The sequence below is a fragment of the Acanthochromis polyacanthus genome, chromosome 5 (genome assembly GCF_021347895.1).
Source record: "Acanthochromis polyacanthus isolate Apoly-LR-REF ecotype Palm Island chromosome 5, KAUST_Apoly_ChrSc, whole genome shotgun sequence".
Taxonomy (NCBI): Eukaryota; Metazoa; Chordata; class Actinopteri; family Pomacentridae; genus Acanthochromis; species Acanthochromis polyacanthus.
In genome coordinates, this window is record NC_067117.1 from 41,909,269 (window position 1) to 41,935,306 (window position 26,038).

Below are 26,038 nucleotides of genomic sequence, written 5' to 3' on the forward strand. Positions count from 1 at the left end.
GGTTTCGTGCGCACCAACACGATGTCGTCATGTTTTTCGTGCCGCTCACCACGAGCGAAACCCGCTGTGGTAATCACATCTGAAAGTGGTTTATATCGGTGGATTCATGACGATCTAAGCTGTCCATCGGCGTTTGCGGCTGCCGCTGCGGCCGCGGACATCCGGCCGCAACAGTTTTTGTTTCGGTTTCGTGCGCACCAACACGATGTCGTCATGTTTTTCGTGCCGCTCACCACGAGCGAAACCCGCTGTGGTAATCACATCTGAAAGTGGTTTATACCGGCGGATTCATGACGATTTAAGCCGTCCATCGGCGTTTGCGGCCACCGCCGCGCCGCTGCTGCGGCCGGATGTCTGGCAGCCGCGGCGGCCGCCGCAAACGCCGATGGACAGCTTAAATCGTCATGAATCCACCGAATTTGCATAGGAATTTAAAGAATGTCCGGCGGCCGCAGTGGCGGCCGCAGCGGCGGCCGCAAACGCCGATGGACAGCTTAGATCGTCATGAATCCACCGGTATAAACCACTTTCAGATGTGATTACCACAGCGGGTTTCGCTCGTGGTGAGCGGCACGAAAAACATGACGACATCGTGTTGGTGCGCACGAAACCGAAACAAAAACTGACGTGACAGTTTCACGAATCCCTGTGAGACCGGGCTGGTAGGCTGGATACAGGAACAGAGAGATGTGATCCGAGTGTCCGAAGTGGGGGCGGGGTGAAGCCCTGTAAGCACCCCGTATATTACTGTAAACATGATCCAATGTGTTCTTCTCACGGGTGGGAATGTCCACATGTTAGTAATATTTTGGGAATACAGTCCGTAAATTGCACTGATTAAAGTCGCCAGTGGCAATAAAAACAGCATCAGGATGAGCTGTCTCTGATGCGCTGATGACGTCATGGAGTTTGCCGAGTGCTGCTGTGGGATTGGCTCGCAGGGGGATGTAAACAGCGGCCAAAAACACAGCAGTAAATTCCCTTGGTAGATAATAGGGGCGGCATTTTAGCAGTAAAAACTCCGTGTCTGGCGAACAGTACTTATGAACAGTCAGAATGTCTCCGCACCACGATCTGTTGATAAACACACACACATCTCCTCTGGCCTTTCTGGAGGCTGCAGTCCGGTCTCCTCTGTGTACGGAGTGAGTCTGCAGCTGAACGGCGCATCCCGGGACTTCGTCTGAGAACGAGGTCTCAGTGAAAATCAGAGCACAGCACTCTCTCACTTCCCATTGTGTTGTAATCCTGGCTCTTAGCTCGTCCAGTTTATTTTCCAGAGACTGCACGTTAGCTAGTAAGAGGCTGGGTAGTGGTGGTCAGCTAGCCCAGGCTTTTAGCCTAGCATGGAGCCCCCTCGCCTCTTGCCTCGCTTATGTCGTCGTCTCTTAAGCGCTCTTCTGGGGTCAGCTGGTTCACTCGAGGTCGGTGCATCGGGGCCTTCTTGGGGGTGGTGGTAGTGATGGGGTCTGGGGGGCGAACGTTGAGTCGTAGCTCTGGTGGTATGAAGCCATTAAATTCAAAATGACCGTGTGAGTTGGCAATGTCCAGCAATGCCTGTCTGCTGTATGTTAGCAGTGCACAACAAACTTGCACTGAAAAAAAAGGCAATAAGAAGAAAAAGCCAGCATAATATAGTGGAGCGAGCAAACACATCTGCCTTGGTGGGCGCCATCTAGACACTAGTTCCATTATGTGTGTCTCCATTTTCTTCATGAGAGAAGCAACAGCAGCCATCAAACAACAACCTACCATATTAAAAATGTCAGGTTTTTCAGAGAATTTGGATCAAGCAGTGAAACAGCCATGGTGTTTTTATTTTTGTGGTGGATTATTGGCTTTAATGACTCATCTCCCTGCAAGCAAATGCTTCACCTCAACAATTCCACTCGTCACTATTTTAGGGCAATATATTGGTATCAAACAGTTCAAACACAAAGTAATTCAACGTGCTTTACAATGGCCAAGAAATACATTCAGAAAAAAAAATATTTAAGGTAGACATGCATTAAATTCATAGAAATAAAACATATACAGTGGTATGCAAAAGTTTGGGCACCCCTGATAATTTTCAAGACTTTCATTTATAAATCACTGGTTGTTCGGATCAGCAATTTCAGTTAAATATGTCATTTAGCAGATGAACACAGTGATAGTTGAGAAGTGAAATTAAGTTTATAGGATTTACAGAAAGTGTGCAATAATTATTTAAACAAAAGTAGGCAGGTGCATAAATTTGCTTCCTATAGCTTCCAATGAGGGTCTGGATTCTGGTTGAAGGTATTTTTGACCATTCTTCTTTACAAAACATCTCCAGTTCAGTCAGGTTTGATGGTTTCCGAACATGGACAGCCTGCTTTAGATCACACCACAGATTTTCAGTAATATTCAGGTCTGGGGACTGAGATGGTCATTCCAGAACGTTCTACTTGTTCCTCTGCATGAATGCCTTAGTAGAATGCCAGCAGTGTTTTGGGTCGTTGTCTTGTTGAAGTATCCAGCCCCAGCATAACTTCAACTTTGTTACTGATTCTTGAACATTGTTGGTAAGAATCTGCTGATACTGACTGGAATCCATGCCACCTTCAACTTTAACAAGATTACCAGTACCTGCAGTGGCCACACAGCCCCACAGCATGATGGAACCATCACCACATTTTACTGTGGGCAGCAAGTGTTTGTCTTGGAATGCTGTGTTCTTCATCCACCATGCATATCGCCCCTTGTTATGTCCAAATAACTCCATTTTAGGTTCATCAGTCCGCAGCACCTTATTCCAAAATGAAGCTGGCTTGTCCAAATGTGCTTTAGCAAACCTCAAGCGACTCCGTTTGTGGCGTGTGTGCAGAAAAGGCTTCTACTGCATTACTCTCCCATACAGCATCCCCTTCTGCAAAGTGCACTGAATAGTTGAACGATGTACAGTGAATCCATCTGCAGCAAGATCATGCTGTAGGTCTTTGAAGCTGGTTTGACTGTTCTCACATCCTTCATCTCTGCTTATCTGAGATTTTTCTTGGCCTGCCACTCTGGGCCTTAACTAGAACTGAGCCTGTGGTCTTCCATTTCCTCACTATGTTCCTCACAGTGGAAACTGACAGCTGAAATCTCTGAGCTAGCTTTTTGTTTCCTTCCCCTAAACCATGATGCTGAACAATCTTTGCTTTCAGGTCATTTGACCGTTATTTTGAGGCTCCCATGTTGCCACTCTTCAGAGAAGATGCAAAGAGGAGAACAACTTGCAGTTGTCCACCTTAAATACCCTTTCTCATGATTGGCTCCACCTGTGTATGCAGGTCAAAGGTCAATGAGCTTACCAAACAAATTTTGTGTTCCAATAATTAGTGCTAAAGGTGTTCAAATCAGTAAAACAACAAGGGTGCCCAAATTTATGCACCTGCCTACTTTTGTTTAAATGATTATTGCACACTTTCTGTAAATCCTATAAACTTCATTTCACTTCTCATATATCACTGTGTTTATCTGCTAAATGACATGTTTAACTGAAATTGCTGATCTGAACAACCAGTGATTTATAAATGAAAGTCTTGAAAATGATCGGGGTGCCCAAACTTTTGCATACCACTGTAAGTAACACACAAGAAAAGAGACTGAGCATCGAAAGGAAAGCTGCAGTAAACAATCTGGTTTTCTGGCCTGATTTCAAAGAGCCGACAGTCTGAGCAGACCTCAGGTGTTCAGGAAGTTTGTTCCACAGGTGAGGAGCATCATAGCTGAATGCTGCTTCAATCTTTTTGTTTTTGGTTCTGGGAACACACTAAACCTGTCCCTGATGACCTGAGGGCTCTGCATGCTTCACATGTTAAGAGAACACCCACAGCACCCACAGCAGCTGTGACTGGATTGAATAAATACAGCAAGCTAGAGCGTTTTTGTCCCTCAGACCATAATGTTCTACAGAAGCTAAGTGAGACTCCACAGTGTCAGATGTCTTATGGATCAGAACTGTTCTGTAGGGAGATCTACGGGTGGTTTTAATGTTGTGACTGACTGATGTATGTATTAAGTTTATACAGATATTGTCGGCTGCACTTTTGGTGTGAATTCAGGTCTCTGTGGTGAGGAGCTGCTCTGAGGCCGAGCATGACCTTTAACCTCCACAAGGGTTGGTAAGCCAGTGGAGACTGTCACTGCAGACAGTTGTGAAGTAATAAATATTACTTTTTCCTTGGCCAACAATAAAAAACAAACCTGTTTAAATGCAATATACGTACTAAAGTGTCTGAGACAGGAGGTAAATGCAGTAAGTAGTCACTTTAACCATTTCTGTGGCTGCCAGAGAGATGTCCAGTGTTGAGCATACACTGGGTTCAGTGTCTCTGTGGAGGCACTAAAGAGGAAAGAATGAACCCAAAGAAAAAACGAGTACCGATAATGCAGCGAGTTAGAGGATGTTTTTTCTGGAGAATGCACAAACGATCTGAGGGCAGAGTGTACTGAGAGAAAGCAGCAGTAAAACACCGTCTGCTCCACCATTCGATCTACTGAGAGACTCGATATTCTGTGAAAAGATGGAGGCTGAAGCGTAATCTGAGTGTGATTCATCCCCGGGTGCACCTTATGTGTGTGAATGGCACATTGTTACTCAGCTGTAACAGTAATAGTTCATGTGGGTTTCATAGTGAAAGAGCAGAATGGGACGCTCCCAAAGGACCTCTCAATGTGTTCAATGACTTTACCATCACAGGTTTGATGTGTGATGGAAGAGACTCAGCAGATTTATAGCTGAGTTCACTTTAGAAAAAAAAGATCAATTAGAGCAAGGCCAGTCTTTAACAGCGTTTTCAATGTTTATCAATCTATCATGAAATTATATCTTTTCTCACCAATCATGGTCGTGATATTTGATGTACAGATATCATGTTTCTGTCGTTTTTGTTTTTGGTTCATCGTGAAATGTTTGAAAAATGTATAATTCTGAAATGATTGTGAGGAATCAGGTTTGGTAAACACAGATGACCTTTAAAAGAAGGCAAGAGTTTGGAGGAGCTTCAGTATTTTGTGCTTGGCATGTTCAGTTTATCCCTTTGAACCTAGTAGTAGTTTGCTGGCCATTTTTTGCTTCTGTGACATTTTTACTCACTGTGGACTCCTTTTTCCCTGCAGTATAAAGTCCTGCACCTCTGCACAATCATGACCAGAAGGAAAGGGAACTCAAAAATATCAAATGAAGAGTTTATTTGCAAAAACAGATAACTCTGTTTTGATACATTTTCAGAAAACATTTTATTTTATTGTTTACTTGAGATAATATCAATCAAACTGAAGCTGAGTGGATTTGACTCAGTAGAAAAATACATGACAAAATAGAGAAAAAATAAATTATTAGTTATTATTATTATTATTATTATTATTATTATTATCTCAAATAAACAATAATAAAAATGAGTTTTCTGAAAATGTATAAAACGGAGTTACCTGTTTTTGTAAATGAACTCTTCAAATGTACAATATGACACACTGGTAAGGACATACATTACTTAGTAGTTTTTCTTTATTTTCATGACTATTTCTATGTAGATTTTCACTGAAGGCATCAAACTATGAATGAACACATCTGGAATTATGTAGTCAACAAAAAAGTGTGGAATGAGTCAAAAATGAAAATAAAGAAAAACTAGGAGGCCCAAAAAGCTCGGCGGGGTGAGTGGGCGACCCATGAACAGGGGCTATAGTCTCTAACACAGGTCTGATTCCAGCTCACGGGTCTTTGCTGCAGCTCTTTCCCCTGTTCTTCTCCCTACTTTCCTGACTGCCTCTCTATTTACCTGTTGAATAAAGCCAAAAAACAAAAAAACAACTTTAAAAGAAAATAAAGAAAAAACTGTAAAGGAGAAGGTGTGTCCAAACTTTTGACTGGTAGTGTACAACACTGTTCCAAACAGCACTTTCCCCCTGCTGGTCCTCTCTCTGCTGTGTAAACACAGCCTGCAGTTCAGTTAGGCAAGGCAAGGCAAGGCAAGGCAAGGCAAGGCAAGGCAAGGCAAGGCAAGGCAAGGCAAGGCAAGGCAAGGCAAATTTATTTATATAGCACATTTCAACAACGAGGCGATTCAGTTGAATAATCTTTGAAGTTTGCCATGTCATTGTTCGTCGTAGCTGAGTAACTAACGATTTCACAGTAGTGACAAGGAAGCCAGAATTATTTGTTTTTTACAGAATCTCTTTTAGGGCACATGATACATTTTTGCTTTTTCAAAGCCTTTCAAACTCAGCGGTGGGAACCGGAAAGATTCAAAGTTCACACCAGGTGAGCAAGAACAACAAACTGATTTGTTCTCCAGGGGCCTATTTCACGAAGCAGGTTTTACAAACTCTGAGTTTCTTCCACAACTCTGAGTTGATCTACTCTGAGATAGAAAACTCTGAGTTTTCGGTTTCACAACGGCTGATATGAGTTGAGTTAATCAACTCGGAGTAGTTTGACCCGGAGTTACGCGCGTGCACCGCAACTCTGAAAAGACAGCATCAATGGAACCCCGATTCGACGAGTCACCATGGAAACGGGGAAGCGAAAGGCTGCGTTTTTGAACTGGAAGTTTTTAACGCGCTCATATGGCGAGTTTGAAGACGTTTTTAGAAAGAAGTGCAACACCGCTGCAGCTGCAAAAGAGAGAGAGACGGCGTGGAGAACAGCCCGGATCAATGCGTAAGTTTAAATGTAGTCCTTTGTAATCGTAATAATATTACAGGGAATAACTGTCTGAATGGCAGCCTAGTAAGTTATTTCATTTAGGTGAAATCCCGACGGGGCAGCAGCTTAAGATGAAATATAAAAACATTGTTCAAACAGGTCAGACCTCGGCATTATCTCATGGAGGTACTTCATGTTGATCATGTTTTACATTGTAAAGTAGCCTAAATATTAAGTGGCTGTTTGACTGTGCAGTTGTTTTATCCACACATAGCCTAAATGTCTGCATCCATATCATGTCCTGTTAAATAATTAAGACTATTTAAACTAACATAGACTTCTGCTCAGCCAACAGAAAGAAAGCAGATGCCTGTAAAACGGGTGGAATAAAAGGTCATGGATGCATATATATATATATATATATATATATATATATATATATATATATATATATATATATATATATATACAATATATATATATATATATATATACATATATATGGCATGCCGTTTAGGAAATTATATATATAATGAAAGTCGATATATATATAATGAAACTTGATATATATATAATGAAAGTTGATATATATATAATGAAACTTGATATATATATAATGAAAGTCGATATATATATAATGAAACTTGATATATATATAATGAAACTTGATATATATATAATGAAACTTGATATATATATAATGAAAGTCGATATATATATAATGAAACTTGATATATATATATAATGAAACTTGATATATATATAATGAAAGTCGATATATATATAATGAAACTTGATATATATATAATGAAACTTGATATATATATAATGAAAGTCGATATATATATAATGAAACTTGATATATATATAATGAAACTTGATATATATATAATGAAACTTGATATATATATAATGAAAGTTGAGATATATATATAATGAAAGTCGGAATATAGAATGTTCAGATTTTCATTCCATCTATTCAAAGTTTCATTCCATATATTCAGACTTTTTCCTACTGAGCCCTGGAAGGACATGGCAAACAAAAACAGGAACCTTATTGGACATTTGCTCTTCAGATGAGCTCTTCTGTGATTATCTGTCTTCATGGTTGTCACAGGGAACGGCGACTACGTTTGAGAAAACAGGTAATTTTTAGAGATGTTTTGATTCTGAACACTGAACGTGTTAGCATTAGCTTAGCTACTTAGCTTCGACTACATTTGCATCCCTACATAGCTTAAAGGTTAAACACATGCACCATATGTTGATGATAATGATAATATCTATGTTTATCTTTATAGCTGGTCTTAAGGCTAATTACGAGGCAGAGGTCAGCTGCTGCCTGGACACATCCATGATCACGCCACTGGTGGGACACAATTGTACTGGATTTCAGCTGAAGGCTGTTGTTCTGTCCAAACTGAGACATTTTTATTGTGACATACCCTCCACTGTTGTTAGCTTTTGATTCAATAAATTTTTTTGAGATGAGGAAATCACTATTGCATGTTTCTAGTTAAATACCCTATTTTTATGATATATCACTAAAGCATGCACTTTTTATATTTTCCATCAATTTCACCCAAAAGTTGAATAACTATTTGTGTGCAGTGTATGTAGACACATAATAGAAGCACATTTCAATAATATGTCTGCTGCAGTAGTGCAGTTTATCTACCAAGATTGGTGTAACAGTAAAAAAAAACACATATGCTACTGATGTTTCTGACTAAAATCTGCTTGAAAAGCACAACTGCTTATCTGTCAAAATGTGTGTAACAAAAGTGTGCACTGAACACTGAATAAAGTCTCTGTAGATTATAGACAAAATTTGCATCTCTCATCACAAATTTCTGTTTATTCACCCAAAGTGCATGAGTAAAATACAAAACAGGTGAAGTACTAAAAAAGATTTATTTTCTAGAAAAGCCAATAGTCAACAATGCAGTTTAATTCTGGGACAGTTGCTCCAGCACCGACGCCATGCGTCCCATCAGTGCAACCAAGGTTTTCATTCATCTTCTGGATGTTCTGGAGAATGGCAGAGGTCACGTCTTGGTGTCTTCCGATCTGTTCCAAGAACCGTTCCTCTGACCTCTCCAGATACTGCAGAGGATCCAAAGCAGCTTCCTGGTTCCCTTTTCCTGCATAAAAGCACCAAAAAGTACTAGTTGTCAGTAATTATTTTCTATTTTCATAAACACAGTTAACTTAAAGTAAATGTTCTATTTTGTGATTTTAGGATGGGTCAAAAGATAACATACTGATCATGTTGATGTCTGCATAGTCTAAACAGATCTTACTTGATTTGGTCTGTAGAGAGGAGGACGGCGTGGAGGAGCTGCAGGACGGAACCAGTAAGCTGCAGACTAGTGCTCCTGGTAACTGGACCTCATCATCCAAGGCCGACAACTTAATAAAATGAACAAGACATGCTGTTGATAGCATCTGTAATACAAATGATTTTATCCATTAACTGATTTATTGCTTTGTCCATACAATGTTAGAAAGTGTTACAAATAATACCTGTAATAATTTCCAACAGTGATAAATGCCTTGTTTTATTTTACAACAAAAAACACCAAAAGCATCTGTGTATAAGAAATCAGTGCATTGGATTTCCACATCTGCAAAGCTAGAAAATCACACATCAGAATTTTACCTTGAAATTATGAAAATAGCTGCAGATTACCAGTACTCTTTACTTCATTGTGTTAACTTGATCATTTGAATCAGTTTTTTAGACTTGTATTACTGATACGAAACATAATCAACACATAAATTAAAATGTGTTCGCAAAGAGTTCACTGGTTCTTCAAGGAAAATTTCAATGATAACCATATAGTTCAGTAATATGATTAATGGGTCATTGTGTAACAGCGTGGGAGGTTCTGAATACAGGTCTTGGACTGAAATATTGCTGCTGCTTTCCTCCGGTTTTATAAGGAGTTGTTTCATAGCTTGTTAGCTTACCAGCGGCTAACTGGCTGGCAAACAATAGTTCAACGCCAACCTCCAATCAGTGATCCGGTGTCCGGACCGCGTTAGCTGGCGGAACGTTCATAATACTGATGTGGGACTGTTGTAGCTAGCGTATTCATAGTAGGATAACAGCAGGATGTTGGAGAAATAAAACTTACCATTATCAGGATCGCTGGTCTGCATGGCAGACTCTTAGCGCATCGCACTGCTTGAATGTCTGTGTATTTCAGGCCGATTTCAAAATAAAACTCAATAAAATTCTCGTCCGGGTGAGTGTCCTTCATTGTCGCTTCGCCATACGGACATGTCCCTTCCGGGGCTCGGTAGGAAAAAAAGATTTGATATATATATAATGAAAGTTGATATATATATATATATAATGAAAGTCGATATATATATATAATGAAAGTTGATATATATATATAATGAAAGTTGATATATATATAATGAAAGTCGATATATATATAATGAAAGTTGATATATATATAATGAAAGTTGATATATATATATAATGAAAGTCGATATATATATATATATATATATATATATATATCAAGTTTCATTATATATATATCAAGTTTCATTATATATATATCAAGTTTCATTATATATATATCGACTTTCATTATATATATATATCAAGTTTCATTATATATATATCGACTTTCATTATATATATATCAAGTTTCATTATATATATATCAAGTTTCGTTATATATATATCGACTTTCATTATATATATATCAAGTTTCATTATATATATATCAAGTTTCATTATATATATAATTTCCTAAACGGCATGCCATACATATATATATATATATATATATATATACATATATATATATATATATATATATATATACATATATATATATCTTGTAATTGTAAGTAGGCAACACTCCAAAGATTGATCCAAATGGTAGTTTAAGTTTACTGAAACATGTCACTGATCTAGGATGAAGAGGATGAAACTGTGTCTGCTGCCTTTACAGAGGGGGATCCAGAAAGGCATACAGAGCTATGTTACTGATAGTTCTCTTCTCATTCACATTTTGGGTGGAATATAGAGTGTGACATTTAGCCTACACTGAAGTATTGCACATTCTCATCCTTTTTAACAGAGCATGGCTGGACAGCAGCAGGATGGTTCCTCAGCTTCCACTGCACAGACTGACACAGTGAGATGGATGTTCAGGAAACACCAGAGCTTCATTCTGTGGAATTCATGTGCAACTGTATAATTGAATGTCCTCTATGTATTCCCAGTTATCAGTAAAACAGATTTACAAACTGCATTTGCGGAGAAAAATCCAAAAAACAGATTAGGAGGGCAGATTTGGAAATTGAAACACTGGAGCACAAGTTAGAGGTGGTGATGGTCACAGGAGAATTATGTTAACTACTGGAACATGAACTGAACTATCTTTTATTTGTAGGAAATAAAGAAGAGCAAATGAAATGTGTATCATGTCTTTATTTGCTGTGGTGGTGATGATGGTGACTTCAACTCTAAAGTGATTATTGCATACGGTGTCTCTGACTGCTCTGCTGTCCTGGATAGCTGCAGGTGGATGGGCTCATCATCTGGGTCTTCAGTTTGTAGGGCAGGGTGTTGCTCTCCTCTAATAGTGGTAATATTATGAAGAACAACACATGCCACAGTAATATCACAGGCCCTCTCAGGGGTCACCCTGAGGAGACGTAGACTCTGGAAACGGGCTTTCAGCAGGCCTATGGTCATCTCCACCCGGGCTCTGGTCCTGCAGTGAGTCCGGTTGAAGTTCTGTTGGGGGCCTGGTTCAGGGTCAGGGTATGAGGTCATCAGCCTGGGTTGTCATGGTAACCCCTGTCACCCAGCAGAAGGCCATCAAACTCTCTTGTAATGTATAGTGGATACATCAGAGCATATTAAAGGAGGGAGACAAGAGAATTCTATTGTGAAAATCTTTAGTCTGCTGACCACGCTGCAGTCTGTTGCTCAGGTTAGACTCTCCATAAATCCTGGAGTCATGAACAGACCCAGACCACGTGGCCTCCACATTAGAAATGATGTATGCAGCATCACATATGATCTGGACAGTGCAGAGAATGACAGATGTTGAACTATGATGCAGTCTTTAACATTTAGAAACAGTAGTCAGTCTACCTGTAACCTACCTGCACATTTATGCTGTGAATGGACTTCCTGTTCATGATGTGAGGGAGCTGTGATGGGGATGTGTGTGCATCTATGCAGCCACTCACACTGGGAAATCCTAAAAGAAATTAAAATGACTAATCCCAGTCTGAGGCTGCAGCACAATGTCATTAACAGAATATGATTTAAAATGAAAATAACAGATCTCTACATCATTCACCTGCAATCCCATGCACAATGAGTAAAAGTCGTTTCAGAGCCAGGAACACTTTTCTGAATGTCCTCCATACAGTTGCCTTACTCTGCATCTCTGACATTATATAAAAACTTCCATTTGCAAAGAACCGCAGCGCAACACACAATATCTGCTGGATGTGAGAGCATGACTGGTTGGTAATGTAAATGTAAGGACGGATTAGGTTGTTTATGTAGATTATGGACTTGAAACGATTACGAAACGGTACCGCTCAAACCGATAATTGTCCGGAAATGCAAGAACATTTATGCTCAGTCTGATAACAATCTACCCACAAATATTTAATTATCTGTGCAGTAATGCTGCTCCTTTATCCACTGGATCGTTAATAAAAGCTGTTCTACGCCAAAACTCGCTCGCTTACTGACTGAATGAATGAGGAAATGAAACAGCGTGTGGCTGAAAGAGGGCGGAGACGGAGAGAAACTCGAGGTTTCTCAGATAAACCTGCTGCCGACCAGGTTAGAGTCATAGAGTCTGTTACTGCGGTAACTGACCGAGAGTTGAAGTTACCCCTCTTTGTGAAACAGGCTAGAGTTACCCCTCATTCCCTGGTTAGAGTTACCTCGCTTCGTGAAACGGAAAACTCTGAGTTTCCCTCATTTCAGGGTTAACAAACTCAGAGTTTTCCCTAAACCTGCTTCGTGAAATAGGCCCCAGGTCTGTAGGCGGCAAAAAAACGTATTTGGAATAGAACAGAATAGAATAATTTATTGATCCTTTACAGGAAATTACTTTGTTACAGCAGCATGTCAACATGTAGACAACCCACAAACCCGACAGAATGCTAACAGTCATCAGTATAACCATACACACAGCATATAAGTTAGAAGAAAATGTAAGTTATTAAAACATACGCACAACATACATTTCATTCAGTTAAATTATCTTAATTAATTCATTAATATTGCCTTTACAAATTTTCATGCATTCCAACTTTTCTCAAAGGATCAAACTAAATTCACAAGTAGGAACTATTTCAGTAGCTCCAAGTGCTTCTAGAAGTCAAAGCTTCAGCTGTCATTTATCAGAGCTTTATGTTGCAGAAATTATTTTGCAAAAAGCTTTCAATGTGTTTTTAGGAGTGAAGAGGTTCCCTGAATGCAGCAGTAGAGAACTGACAGGGTTCTTCTGGATCTCGTCCAATACGTCCACACCTCCCTCATACTTTGTCCCTTTTAGCCCTCATCCTTACAATGTTAATCCAGTTAAAAGTGTCTGGCTGCAGCCAAACTCATCAAGCCAACAAATCCGATTACACTCAACTCTGTTTTACACTTTGTTCCTAATGTATGTTTGATCTTTGGAAGTTATGAGTAATTAAGTTTGTGGTCAAGAGTCCAACCAAAATGCTCTTTTGTTCCAACTAAGTGAAGCAGGAGGTAATAACACGAGCATGACAGGACCTCCCACATGGCTGCATCGCTCTGTAGTAAACCCAGATTTCATTCCCTTTTCACCCTTCACATGCTTCTCATTCTTAACGTGGCTGCTTCTCATCGGCTCAGACATTATCTGAGGAAGTTCTTTCTTTGTTCAGATCAGCTGTTTTCAGTGGTTTAATATGTGTGATAGTACACAGCCACAGATCACTTTCTGCCAACGTGATCATGTCCATGTTTTGGTGGTTTCATATCATTCAAAGTGTGAACTCACTTCACCTGTTCTGAAGAGCAGCAGACATTAATCTGATGACCTGAGATGAACTCAGCAACTATACAGGCAGTAGTTCTGTGTGTTCTTTACAGTACAAAGTCATATGAAAAAAAGAAAAGTCAGATTAAAAATGTATGTTTTATTAGTAATATTCGGAAAACCACTTTGAAATTCTACAACTCTGTCTCAAGCCAGCTCAGTCAGTTCTAAAAGTTCAGGAAAAAACTTTTTTTTATTAAACTGTATATAAAATGGAACAACATATGGTTCAGGAAATATCACTAGTTGAATTTTACCTCATCATTCTTTAATGAATTGTTTTACAGTAGGGCTGCACAGTGACCCTGATGAGGATTAAGTGGTGTATAGATCATGTATGGATGTTTTCCAGTAAATTAAGCCACATGAGGATCTACACCATGAGATAAATCAGCTATACCTCAGTCAGCTTCAGTATATAAAGGTTGCTTGCATCTTAAAGCATCAGCAATGACTGTGCAGTTGTATAACATGAATTTTGGTCAGTAATTAAAACTATATATGTATATATAGACATATACGTTAGGTACATAAGGTACTTAGATAACAGATCAATTATAGTGAAGTTTGGAGGTTTGGACTTTTTCTTGTAACTGAGTGTGGCGGTGGGCGTGGGAGAGCTCCGCTGCAGGGGAGAGAGGTGTGGAGGAGGGCGTGTGGAAGCAGCATCAGGTTAATTGATGCAGGTGTTACCGATTAGACTCACCTGATTCTCTCTGCAGTTGCACGCTGGAGGAGAGGACAAAAAGGACACAGAGGATGTGGACTGGTGAAGACGCACGGGTGGTGGGAAGGTTACAGGACGAGGTCCGGTGGAGCGCTGGGCAGAAGTTGGAGACTGTTTTATTTGTGTTTGTGATTCAGCCGGTGAATAAAAGTCTGTTTGGTACTGCCAACCCGCCGTGGTTATTGCGCTGAGTGGACCCACCGACAACACATTTGTTACACTGAGTATTTTAATATTGTGGAAGAGCTGCTTTTACTTAACCAAATGATTTGGATATTTCTTCTAGCACTGGATATCTGATTACAAACAGACTTCAGTGATCTTGTTCTGTTCTGCAGCCTTGGTGAGCTTGGCATAGCAGCACATGAACCACTTCTGCATCTGCTGTAGGTTCTGGTTGGATCGGCCCTCCAGCCTGCAGCACAGAGAAGAAGAGGACTACCATCACAACTCGCAAGATGAGAGAACTGGGTCAGCTGGATGAACCCTAACCCACGACAGCAATCTGACAGGTAGGAAAACACAAGGAGGGGCAGGCTGGAGCTAACTGGCTAACACTGACTGGCGTTTGTCGCATCTTTAAAGTGGGATCCATACTTAGGTGAAGCCAGCAGCTTCACAGGAGAGCGAGGAGAAACTGGAGAGTCCAGATGTTCAGGCTGATGAGATCTGTCCGCATAGACTCAATGCTGTAAATCAAAGATGGATCTACTAAATACTGGCTTCAAGGTGGCAAATACTTATTTTGCATTCATTACTTTGTAAAAATCTGTTTTCACTTTGATGTGAAAGACTCATTTTTTGTGAATTCCTGTGAAAAAAAGCCAAATTAAAGTGACCATGGTTCAGTGTTGGAAAGAAATAAAGGGTGAAAACTTCCAGTGGGTACTCTATGGAGTATGTGGTGCTTAATCTAACCATCCAGGCAGCCAGGGGAAGCCTTCACCTTCACTTCATACCTCACGTGTCTGATATTCAGAGGGGAACAGAACGGCATGTGTCTTTCTTCCTGCACTCCTTCTGCCTTCCTCTTCTCCTCTTCCTCATCATTAGCAAGACAAACATGTGTGAGAGAAAGGAGGAAGGAGACGGATAGAAACACAAGACCATGCGGTCTGTGGGCTCCTAATCTCTATCATGTGGGAGAAACTTCAAACTGAGAGATTCACGTGCCCAAAACACTGACGCCCGCCACGTTTTCCCTCCATCCTGATGAATGAGAAGCCATATGAAAGAGTCCATTTGTAGGTTGCCATCTAAAGGAACACACCCTCATTCTTCATTCAAACCTCTAACCTCCTGCACTGTTACATAAAGAATCCACTGACTTTAAACTCACCCTGAGTGTCGTCTTTCTTTACCACTTAAAAACAGGAAGACAGTCTCCACTTGCCACACTGGTAACCTGTATTATTGATGTTACTATACTGCTCAGTTGTTCACTCAGCACACTTTATGCCGCTCTTTATGCCGCTGCAATTACAGTGTTTTCACAGGGTTAGGACCATCTCAGAGCCCTGCATTCAGTATTCAGTTGTGTTAATACCTCCATCTAAAAGTCAAAAGCAGTGTAATTATCTTTCAATATGAATGTTTTGCAGAGTAGTAACATGTTTCAGAGATGGCACCATACGACAGTAATAAACCTAAAAACATCAAAACTTCACCGCCAGGACTGACAACGTAATGAAAAATGTGAAATTATTCAGAGGCAGCAGGTTAAGCGGGACATTCTGGATGTCTCTCTCTCCTACAGTGTTCTCCAGCTCCTCCTGGGGAATCCTGAGGTGTTCCCAGGTCAGATGAGATATACAATCCCTCCAGCAAGTTCTGCATCTACCCCGGGTCATACCCTGAAAACCTCCAAAGGAAGGTCCTGAGGAGAAGCCGTAGCCACATCAGCTCGTTCCCTTTGGCTTGGAGGAGCAGTGACTCTATTCTGAGCTCCTCCAGATGTCCAGCTCCTCACCACATCTCTAAGGCTGAGCCCAGACATCCTACAGGGGAAGCTGTAAACCCATTTGTTTAGTCATAGCACAGACCTCGTGACAGTAAGTAAGGGTTGGAACATACACCACCAGTCAAAAGTTTGGAGTCAGACAACTCCATGTTCTCCATGAAAACTCCCACTTTTATCCATGTGCTAACATAACTGCACAAGGGTTTTCTAATCATCAATGAGCCTTTCAACAGCATTAGCTAACACAATGTAGCATTAGAACACAGGAGTGATGGTTGCTGGAAATGTTCCTCTGTACCCCTATGGAGATATTCCATTAAAAATCAGCTGTTTACAGCTAGAACAGTCATTTAGCACATTAACAATGTCTACACTGGATTTATCACTCATTTAGTGTTATCTTCATTGAAAAAACTGCTTTTCTTTCAAAAATAAGGACATTTCTAAGTGACCCCAGACTTTTGAATGAAGGTGTGGAATATTACCAATGCTGCTCCCATCCATCTGTCCATTTTATGCTCCTTTTTATCATCATTTCTGATTAAGCTCCTGAGACACATGGACTCCTTTGGTCCAAACAACAAGCCACCATTTTCCTGTAGCCTCAGATTTGGAACTCTTAGAAATGATCTCCTGTCTGGTTCAAAGTGCGGTTCTGGAGGATAATTTGATAACTTGAATCTTTTTTTTTTTAAAGTTGTTCTGCTAATTTAACAAATATTGTTGAAGATAAAATGCTTTGTGTTTTCTGAAGAGGGATATGATCGTAAAAGTTTGAAAACCACTTGTGTTGACAAAGCTAAACACATAAACTGATGCTGACGGGGCAGTGAAAGGAATGGGTTAAGGTCAGGATTAGATGAAGTATTCAGGTTAAGAATAAGCTGAGAGTGAAGGTCACTGTGTTAAAGTGGGTGATTCATTTTAGGTTGAAGGATCTGGGAAGCAGGATTAGAAGAATCCTTTCTGTGAGAACATGTGTGCATGCAGGATCAGTGTTCTTGAGAGGCCCTCGACCTTCTCCCTCCAGTTTCAGCACTCATATCCTGCACAGTGTGGTCGAGGGGCCCTGGTCCCTCCGGCTTCTCTTTGTGTATTACAGCTGGATAAAGGAGCCTACTGTCCTGCCCTGCTCTGCTTTACCACAGTCCTCTTCCTGCATATCATCACCTCAACATCACTGTGATGGACAGGCAGCAGGGTGAAAAACGAGAGAGAAAACACGAGAAAATACAGGGAGGCGAAAAAGAGGGAAGGACAGATGCAGGAGACGAACAAAAACACCACAGCTTAGAAGAGCATCTAGAAAAGAAAATGATTGGAAACAGACAAGGAGGTTTGAGAGATAAACAGGCTGAAAATGATGATGAAGTCACTGAATGGAGAATGCCAGAGTAAAGATAAGTGAAAAGGAAAGATAGAATCATTTAAAGCATCAGTTCAATGTAATGTCCAAAGAAAGGAGCATAAAATAAACAAGAGGAAACAATGCATGAAGCTCTCTGGTCAACATTAAGACGTAGCGGTGTGTCCTCAGTGCAGGAGATGGAGCTCATCGGTGGACATCTGTTGCTGCTCACAGCTGTTCAGCAGCCGTTGGTGACAGCAGCCGTCAGTGAGGAATCCTCCTGTCAGAGCAATTGGAGAAATATGAGCAGAATGCTAATTGTTAGAAGCTAACGGAGCATGGGAAATATGGCAGGAATGCTAATGATGGTTAATAGAGATTATACCCAGGTGGGAGTGTAAGTTATGCCCTGGAACAAAGGAGGATTTAGGGGAAGATGATGGGATGGCCATGCATACACACTGAACGGACAGTCTTCAAAGCAAATGCTTTTTTCCACAAAATGATTCTGTGATTGATTGATGAGTGAATCCAGGTGAAAGCTGTGGTTTCCCTGTGGTCACAGTCTAACTCTGCTTTTCAGGATTATTCCTCACCTGCAGCACCTCTCCTCTGGTTTATTAGGAAGTTCGCTTGTCAGTCACTGACACATGTTTAGTGTGAGGAGTGGTTTTCTGACTTCTGTGATAATCCACACTACCATTCAAAAGTTTGGGGTCATCCTAAGACAATTTAGTGTTTTCAATGAAAACTCCCAATATTTCAAAGATGTTCATTTTGTCGTTTTTTATAGTTCCATCCATTCTCTATACACCGCTTCATCCTCACTCGGGTCGCGGGGTGCTGGAGTCTATCCCAGCTGACTCGGGTGAAGGCAGGGGACACCCTGGACAGGTCACCAGTCTGTCACAGGGCTACATATACAGACACACAATCACACCATAGACTGTATATAAAGATGGACGTAGCATCTGGCTCCAAAAATGAAGCCCACCCGGAAGTGTCAAAAACTTGCAATATCACGCCGTCCACTAGGGTTGGCTCCAAAAAGCTTTTTCTCCATAGACCCTAATTCATTTTTGGAAAAAAATAAATTTGATAGACTGATTTTCTACAGCTCAGGATTTTTTTCCCGTTAGTTTTCATGGTCAAAATGAGAGATCAGGTGGCCGATCTTAAAATAAATAAATACTGAATTTTAAATAAATCGTTAAAGTTGGCGGAGCCAAGGGGCGTGGCTATACTTGATAGACAGTCTTGTCTGGAATGATTGACAGCAACAGAAGCCTCTGCAGTAAAATGTGGGCGGGATAAGAGAGTCTTCAGCTCTCAGTCTGGCCTGCCCATAGACTGGTCCTGCCCCTAGTTGCTCTCCGGTCCAGCCTGTTTGATGACGTTTTTTTCGTCACTGGCTCCAAAAAATCCAAAATGGTGACCAGGAAGTAGCAAAATCCGGGCTTCATTTTCTCTGCATTGAAACCAACGGGTGGCGTCACGGTTAGTTCACGCCTGAATCACACTCACATTCACACCTACGGACAATTTAGAGTAATCAGTTAACTTCAGCATATTTTTGGACTGTGGAAGGAAGCTGGAGTACCCGGAGAAAACCCACGCATGCACAGGGAGAACATGCAAACTCCATGCAGAAACATCCCAGGCCCAGGCCGGGATTTGAACCAGGGATCTTCTTGCTGAAAGGCAAAAGTGCTAACCACTACAGCACTGTGCAGCCCCATTTTTATAGTTTTCCTACGAAAACTCCCATTTTTATCCATGTGCAAACATAACTGAACAAGGGTTTTCTAATCATCAGTGAGCCTTTCAACACCATTAGCTAACACAATGTAGCATTAGAACACAGGAGTGATGGTTGCTGGAAATGTTCCTCTGTACCCCTATGGAGATATTCCATTAAAAATCAGCTGTTTACAGCTACAACAGTCATTTACCACATTAACAATGTCTACACTGGATTTATCATTCATTTAATGGTATCTTCGTTGAAAAAAAATGGCTTTTCTTTTAAAAATAAGAACATTTCTAAGTGACTCCAGACTTTTGAACGGTAGTGTATGGATGGATATTATTACACCTCATCATGTAAAACTGTGAATAAGCAGCTGCTTATGAATACATCTAACACAGAGAAACATAACTGTTCATTACCAACTGCTTCTGTCAACCTCAGAAATGTAAAAGACAGTTTGTGGTCTTTCTGAAATCTGGGGCTGCAGAAGTGTTGATCGTTCCGTGTGTCGCCATGATGTCAGTCTGTCTATCATTTCCATTCTCTGTCTGCCTCATCCTCTCTTCACATTAATTTTTCCAGTTGTGTCGATGTTCCAGGGTGTCTTTCCTTAAGATGTGTCCAAAAAATGTTTCTTCCCATTTCCTAATCTAATCCTTAAAAGAGAATAAAAACGGAGCAAGCAAGATAAAGAAGATAATCTAAATAATCATTCCATAAAGCAGAAGGGAAACAAATCAAGGACATGAGGGGCTAGCAGGCCCTGAATGTAATCTGTAACAAGGAGGTTTAATGCTTCAAACATGAAGAATGAAATATATCTTAAGCTCAATACAGGATTTTACAGGTAGCTGGGATTTAGATCCCAGCAGCGCATTCTGAACAGTTTGGATTGGGTGAATAAAGTTCACGTTCATGAGAAATCATTGCTTGTATAATCTTCTCAAATCGCTGGCAGACAGAAATGATCAGATTTTGGTCATTTGTTTTAGCTGATAGAAGCATGACTGAACACAGCAGACCAGAACAGCAGACTTCTTTATTGCTGTTTAATGATACTAAGTTCTGCACATTAAATAAAACAGAGGTTTGACCTCAGAGCCCTCCAGTGTACAGGAGCTAGCACACATGCAGTTGAAGTGTTGATGGGTTCTTCTAAATAAAAGCGAACAGATCTCAGTTCAGTCCTAATCACAACACAGCTCCCCCCAGGACCCTTTCTACCGGTCAGTCCACCTCAGTAACAGAGTTTTTGAATAGTTTTTTGCTCAGCCGTCTCTGATTTGCCTGAAAACATGGATATTTATGAAAACAGTTACATGTTAGCTTAAAATATCATATACTTTCCAAGATTTTATTTTAAAACAAAAAAGATATTTCAACTCACCCATAATTTGAGATTATTTGACTTACATGTTCAATATGACATTATAAAAATGTAAAATTTCATATATACCATTTTAACTATTGATTGTTTACGATAAATAATTGTTTAAAAAAGTTTCAAGCAAATCAAAAATGACGGAGCAGAAGGCCCCTGTTGTCATCAGGGTCATGGGGGTGGAGTCTATCCCAGCTGACTGAGGGTGAAGACAGGTAACAGGGCTACATATAGAGACAAACAATCACACTTACATTCACACCTACAGACAATTTAGAATCACCAGTTAACTGTGGAGAAAGCCGGAGAACCTGGAGAAAATCCATGCACAGGAAACATGGAAACTCCACACAGAAAGATCCCAGGAAGGCCGACATGAACCGGAGGTCTTCTATCTGCAAGGCGACAGTGCTAACCACTGATCCACTGTGAGTAGAGAGTAGAGAAAGAGTGAAATGAATATTATTTTTTTAGAAGTTCAAGTGAATATTATTGTTAGAATGAACATCTGCATCTCATCCACAGTTGGTGTCTATCCGTGTCAGCATATACAATGGGTACGGAAAGTATTCAGACCCCTTGAAATTTTTCACTCTCTGTGTCATTGCAGCCATTTGCCAAAATCAAAAAAGTTCATTTTATTTCTCATTAATGTACACTCAGCACCCCATCTTGACAGAAAAAAACAGAAATGTAGAAATTTTTGCAAATTTATTAAAAAAGAAAAAGTGAAATATCACATGGTCAGAAGTATTCAGAGCCTTTGCAGCAACATTCATATTTAACTCACATGCTGTCCATTTCTTCTGATCCTCCTCCAGATGGTTCTGCTTCTTTACTGGGGTCCAGCTGTGTTTAATTAAACTGATTGGACTTGATTAGGAAAGACACACACCTGTCTATAAAAGACCTTACAGCTCACAGTGCATGTCAGAGCAAATGAGAATCATGAGGTGGAAGGAACTGCCCAAGGAGCTCAGAGACAGAATTGTGGCAAGGCACAGATCTGGACAAGGTTACAAAAGAATTTCTGCAGCACTCAAGGTTCCTCAGAGCACAGTGGCCTCCATAATCCTCCAGTGGAAGAAGTTTGGGACGACCACAACTCTGCCTAGACCTGGCCGCCCAGCCAAACTGAGCAATGGTGGGAGAAGAGCCTTGGTGAGAGAGGTAAAGAAGAACCCAAAGATCACTGTGGCTGAGCTCCAGAGATGCAGTCGGGAGATAGGAGAAAGTTCCACAAAGTCAACTATCACTGCAGCCCTCCACCAGTCGGAGCTTTATGGCAGAGTGGCCCGACGGAAGCCTCTCCTCAGTGAAAGACACATGAAAACAGAGTTTGAAAAAAAACATGAAGGACTCCCAGACTATGAGAAATAAGATTCTCTGGTCTGATGAGACCAAGATTGAACTTTTTGGTGTTAATTCTAAGCAGTATGTGTGGAGAAAAGCAGGCACTGCTCATCACCTGCCCAATACAATCCCTACAGTGAAACGTGGTGGTGGAGTATCATGTTGTGGGGGGGTGTTTTTCAGCTGCAGGGACAGGACGACTGGTTGCAATTGAAGGAAGGATGAATGCGGCCAAGTACAGAGATATCCTGGAGGAAAACCTCTTCCAGAGTGCTCAGGACCTCAGACTGGGCCGAAGGTTCCCCTTTCAACAGGACAATGACCCTAAGCACACAGCTAAAATAACAAAGGAGTGGCTTCAGAACAACTCTGTGACCGTTCTTGACTGGCCCAGCCAGAGCCCTGACCTAAACCCAATTGAGCATCTCTGGAGAGACCTCAGAATGTCTGTCCACCAACGTTCACCATCCAACCTGACAGAACTGGAGAGGATCTGCAAGGAAGAATGGCAGAGGATCCCCACATCCAGGTGTGAAAAACTTGTTGCGTCATTCCCAAGAAGACTCATGGCTGTACGAGCTGAAAAGGAGCTTCTACTAAATACTGAGCACAGGGTCTGAATACTTCTGACCATGTGATATTTCACTTTTTCTTTTGAATACATTTGCAAAAATTTCTACATTTCTGTTTTTTTCTGTCAAGATGGGGTGCTGAGTGTACATTAATGAGAAATAAAATGAACTTTTTTGATTATGGCAAATGGCTGCAATGACACTGTTACGGCCATAGCCGTATTCTGGCTCCTCCCCTGTGCTTTGTGTGTGTGTATGTGAGTGCTTGTGCATGCGTGTGTGTGTGTGGCTGTCAATCTTCTCAGGCTGCTGGCAATCCGCTCCACCTGTGCTGAGTAATTGGAATCAGCTGCTGTGCCCTCGTCAGCCAATCCGGTGCGGCCCTGGTTCAGCATAAGAAGCTGGAGTGCCTGAAGATGGACGGCTTGTCACTGTACTCCAGTCTTGCCCACGTGCCTCATCGTATTAGAAACTTTGTTAGCCATCCGGTCGCTCTGTTATTGTGGAGGCACTAGTCTTTTTTCGTTGCTGTTGTTGACACACGCTGTGTTTAGGTTTATTGGGTACATTTAGGATCTTTTTGTTAATCGATAGCTCTAGTTTAGAGTCTCTTTTTGTTCTCGTTTATATTTATTTTTACGTCGTGACTAGTGTTCTCCATTTTTCTATTAATTTGTACCTCATTTTCATTTCTTTGTAATAAAAAAATCTTTAAAGCCATAACCACCTGGCTCTTATGTTGCTTCCCTTACCCATTACACGAGCCAGGGTTGTAACAGACACAGAGAGTGAAAAATTTCAAGGGGTCTGAATACTTTCCGTACCCACTGTACATCCAACACACAAACAAGCCTTCAGTCCAGTCCTGACAAGAACAAATACAGATGTACATTCCTCCTGTTCACTGCCACATAGGGATGTGTGTGTGTGTGTGTGTGTTGTCCTGGTTATATAATGACAGGGTTTATTTGATTTTCAAAGACTTTCTAAGCATTTAGCTGTGGTATGCATGTGTATTTGTCCAACATCTAGATCAGAGGATGATATCTCTCGTGTCTCTGGATTGTGTGTTTGATTAAAGTTGTGGGGACACAAATCAGTTCACACAGTCAGTCAGTGGGAAATCAGAAAATAAATCCTCATGATGTAAATCCTAAAATGTTAGGGTGAAGTGATATTTAGGTAAACGTTAGTGTTGTGTGTTTGTGTCTGCGGAAGTTATCCGGGCGATTCAGGACATGTGTACATTCAGTACGTCTGTGTGTTTGTGTTTGAGCACAACAGAGGAAGTTACCCCAGATACCCAGACAGTCCAGGGTCAGATGTGGTGCTCTGCAGATTGTACAGCGAAAGAATTTACAAGCCTCTGCAGACATGAAATGCCTCCTATCGCCGTGTGAAAAATGTTTTACGAGCTCACCGCGAATATCATCCATCATCATCAAATAGTCCAACAAGTCTGAAACAGCCCAGATTCTAAAAAAAATCACCTGGATGTGGAAATACCCACTGAGATGTGTTATCCAAGCGTACAACTTGGTCAACAGGCTGGGTGATGGAGCGCTGCCATTTATGGGGAATGCTTTTATCAGGGCAAGTCTGTTGAGCTCCAGATGTCTGGAAATGAAACTAGGTTTTTACAATGTGAGTGCACTTTAAATAGAGTTCAAAGATTTTCTTTAATCCATCCATATACCACTTAATCCTCATTAGGGTCACAGGGGGCTGAACTCTGTCCCAGCTGATTCGGGTGAAGACAGGTAACAGTCTGTCACAAACAATCACACTCACATTCACACCTACGGGAAATGTAGAGTAATCAATTAACCTCAGCATGTTTTGGACTGTGGGAGGAAGCCGGAGTAAAGGAAAAACAAAGATTTTTAAAAAAATTGACAATTTGACCCATTTTTCTGGTTAATACACGGTCTGAACATTAACCACCTTAATGAGACTTTTTGTCACTCACATCCAAAATGAGGAAAATTTGAATTTTAACTCTGGACACATGAAATCAGATCATAACATGTCTTTAATGTGCCCCCACTGTGAGCAGACATGTGTGTTTTAATGACTGTTGACCTGCAGTGGGACTCACTGACCTTCACATCCTCCTGCCAACCTGTGAACTGGATACCACAAGACACAACCGCACAAACACACACACACAGACAGGAGAAAATATAGAAATACATGTCACCAGGTACAAACAGACAGACTCACAAGATTCACATTCACAGCATGAAACTACAAATTAACGTGTTTTACTCACTCCAGTCACACGTGTGATGAAAATAGAACCAGCAGGAGGCAGTGTGTCCTCCTGACCAGCTGGAGAGTTGAGCTACAGTGCTAGCTTGTAGCACATCGTGCTCAGCTTAGTGGAAAGTGCAGGTTAAACTCTGTGTCAAGCTCTCTTAGCAAACTAAGCACCAGTTTATTAGGTAGACCTAGTAAAATTAACGATTTGGTTTGAGTCTCTCCTTGGTGAAGTTGATGATGTTCAGTTTTTGCTGAGTTTGTTGGTGTTTAATTGTGTACTGTCATTTTCTTATTGCACCATATCTGACTGGAAACCGGTCGTCTCAGCATAGACTGATTTTGGGGGACAGACAAATGAACAGTGGCGGCTGGTGGTGAAATTTGTTGGGTGGGCTAACAAATCATAGACTGTATATAAAGATGGACGTAGCATCTGGCTCCAAAATTAAAGCCAACCCGGAAGTGTCAAAAACTTGCAATATCACGCCGTCCGCTAGGGTTGGCTCCAAAAAGCTTTTTCTCCATAGACCCCAATTCATTTTTGGAAAAAATAAAATCTGATAGACTGATGTTCTACAGCTCAGGATTTTTTCCCCGTTAGTTTTCATGGTCAAAATGAGAGATCAGGTGGCCGATCTTAAAATAAATCAATACTGAATTTTAAATAAATCGTTAAAGTTGGAGGAGCCAGGGGGCGTGGCTATACTTTTGAAATGTACACATTTCAGTGAGTTTTCACGCCTGCTGAAGCGATGGTTGCTCTTGGGTCAATCTTGTACCCATTAATGATGATTTTGAAAGTGCTTTGGTGGTCGTATCTTTTGTAGAGACTATGGATTTTAATTTTATGATTTTCTTTGTGTTTAATGTTGGGAAATGTTTATTTGTTGTGTTGTCGTTGTTTTTTTTATTCTTATTTTATCCCAACACATCCTTTGCCTGCTCTGGGACTGCAGG

The 26,038-nt window shown here is 40.8% G+C and overlaps 2 long non-coding RNA genes across 4 annotated transcripts; one reads left to right on the forward strand and one right to left on the reverse strand.

The window, feature by feature from the left end:
• Positions 1 to 673: 673 nt before the first annotated feature.
• Positions 674 to 20,436, forward strand: LOC127533959 (uncharacterized). Of its 2 annotated transcripts, none has more exons than XR_007941856.1 (3): positions 674 to 1,424; positions 14,794 to 14,967; positions 16,212 to 20,436. It is a non-coding gene; the product is annotated as an uncharacterized LOC127533959 (long non-coding RNA). The 2 variants fall into 2 exon arrangements; XR_007941855.1 differs by having other exon boundaries at positions 14,846 to 14,967.
• Positions 8,494 to 10,055, reverse strand: LOC127533942 (uncharacterized). 2 transcript variants are annotated; one of them, XR_007941834.1, is made up of 3 exons: positions 9,796 to 10,055; positions 8,959 to 9,103; positions 8,494 to 8,799 (listed from the first exon to the last, which is right to left on the reverse strand). It is a non-coding gene; the product is annotated as an uncharacterized LOC127533942 (long non-coding RNA). The 2 variants fall into 2 exon arrangements; XR_007941835.1 differs by having other exon boundaries at positions 8,959 to 9,067; positions 9,796 to 10,050.
• Positions 20,437 to 26,038: the final 5,602 nt, after the last annotated feature.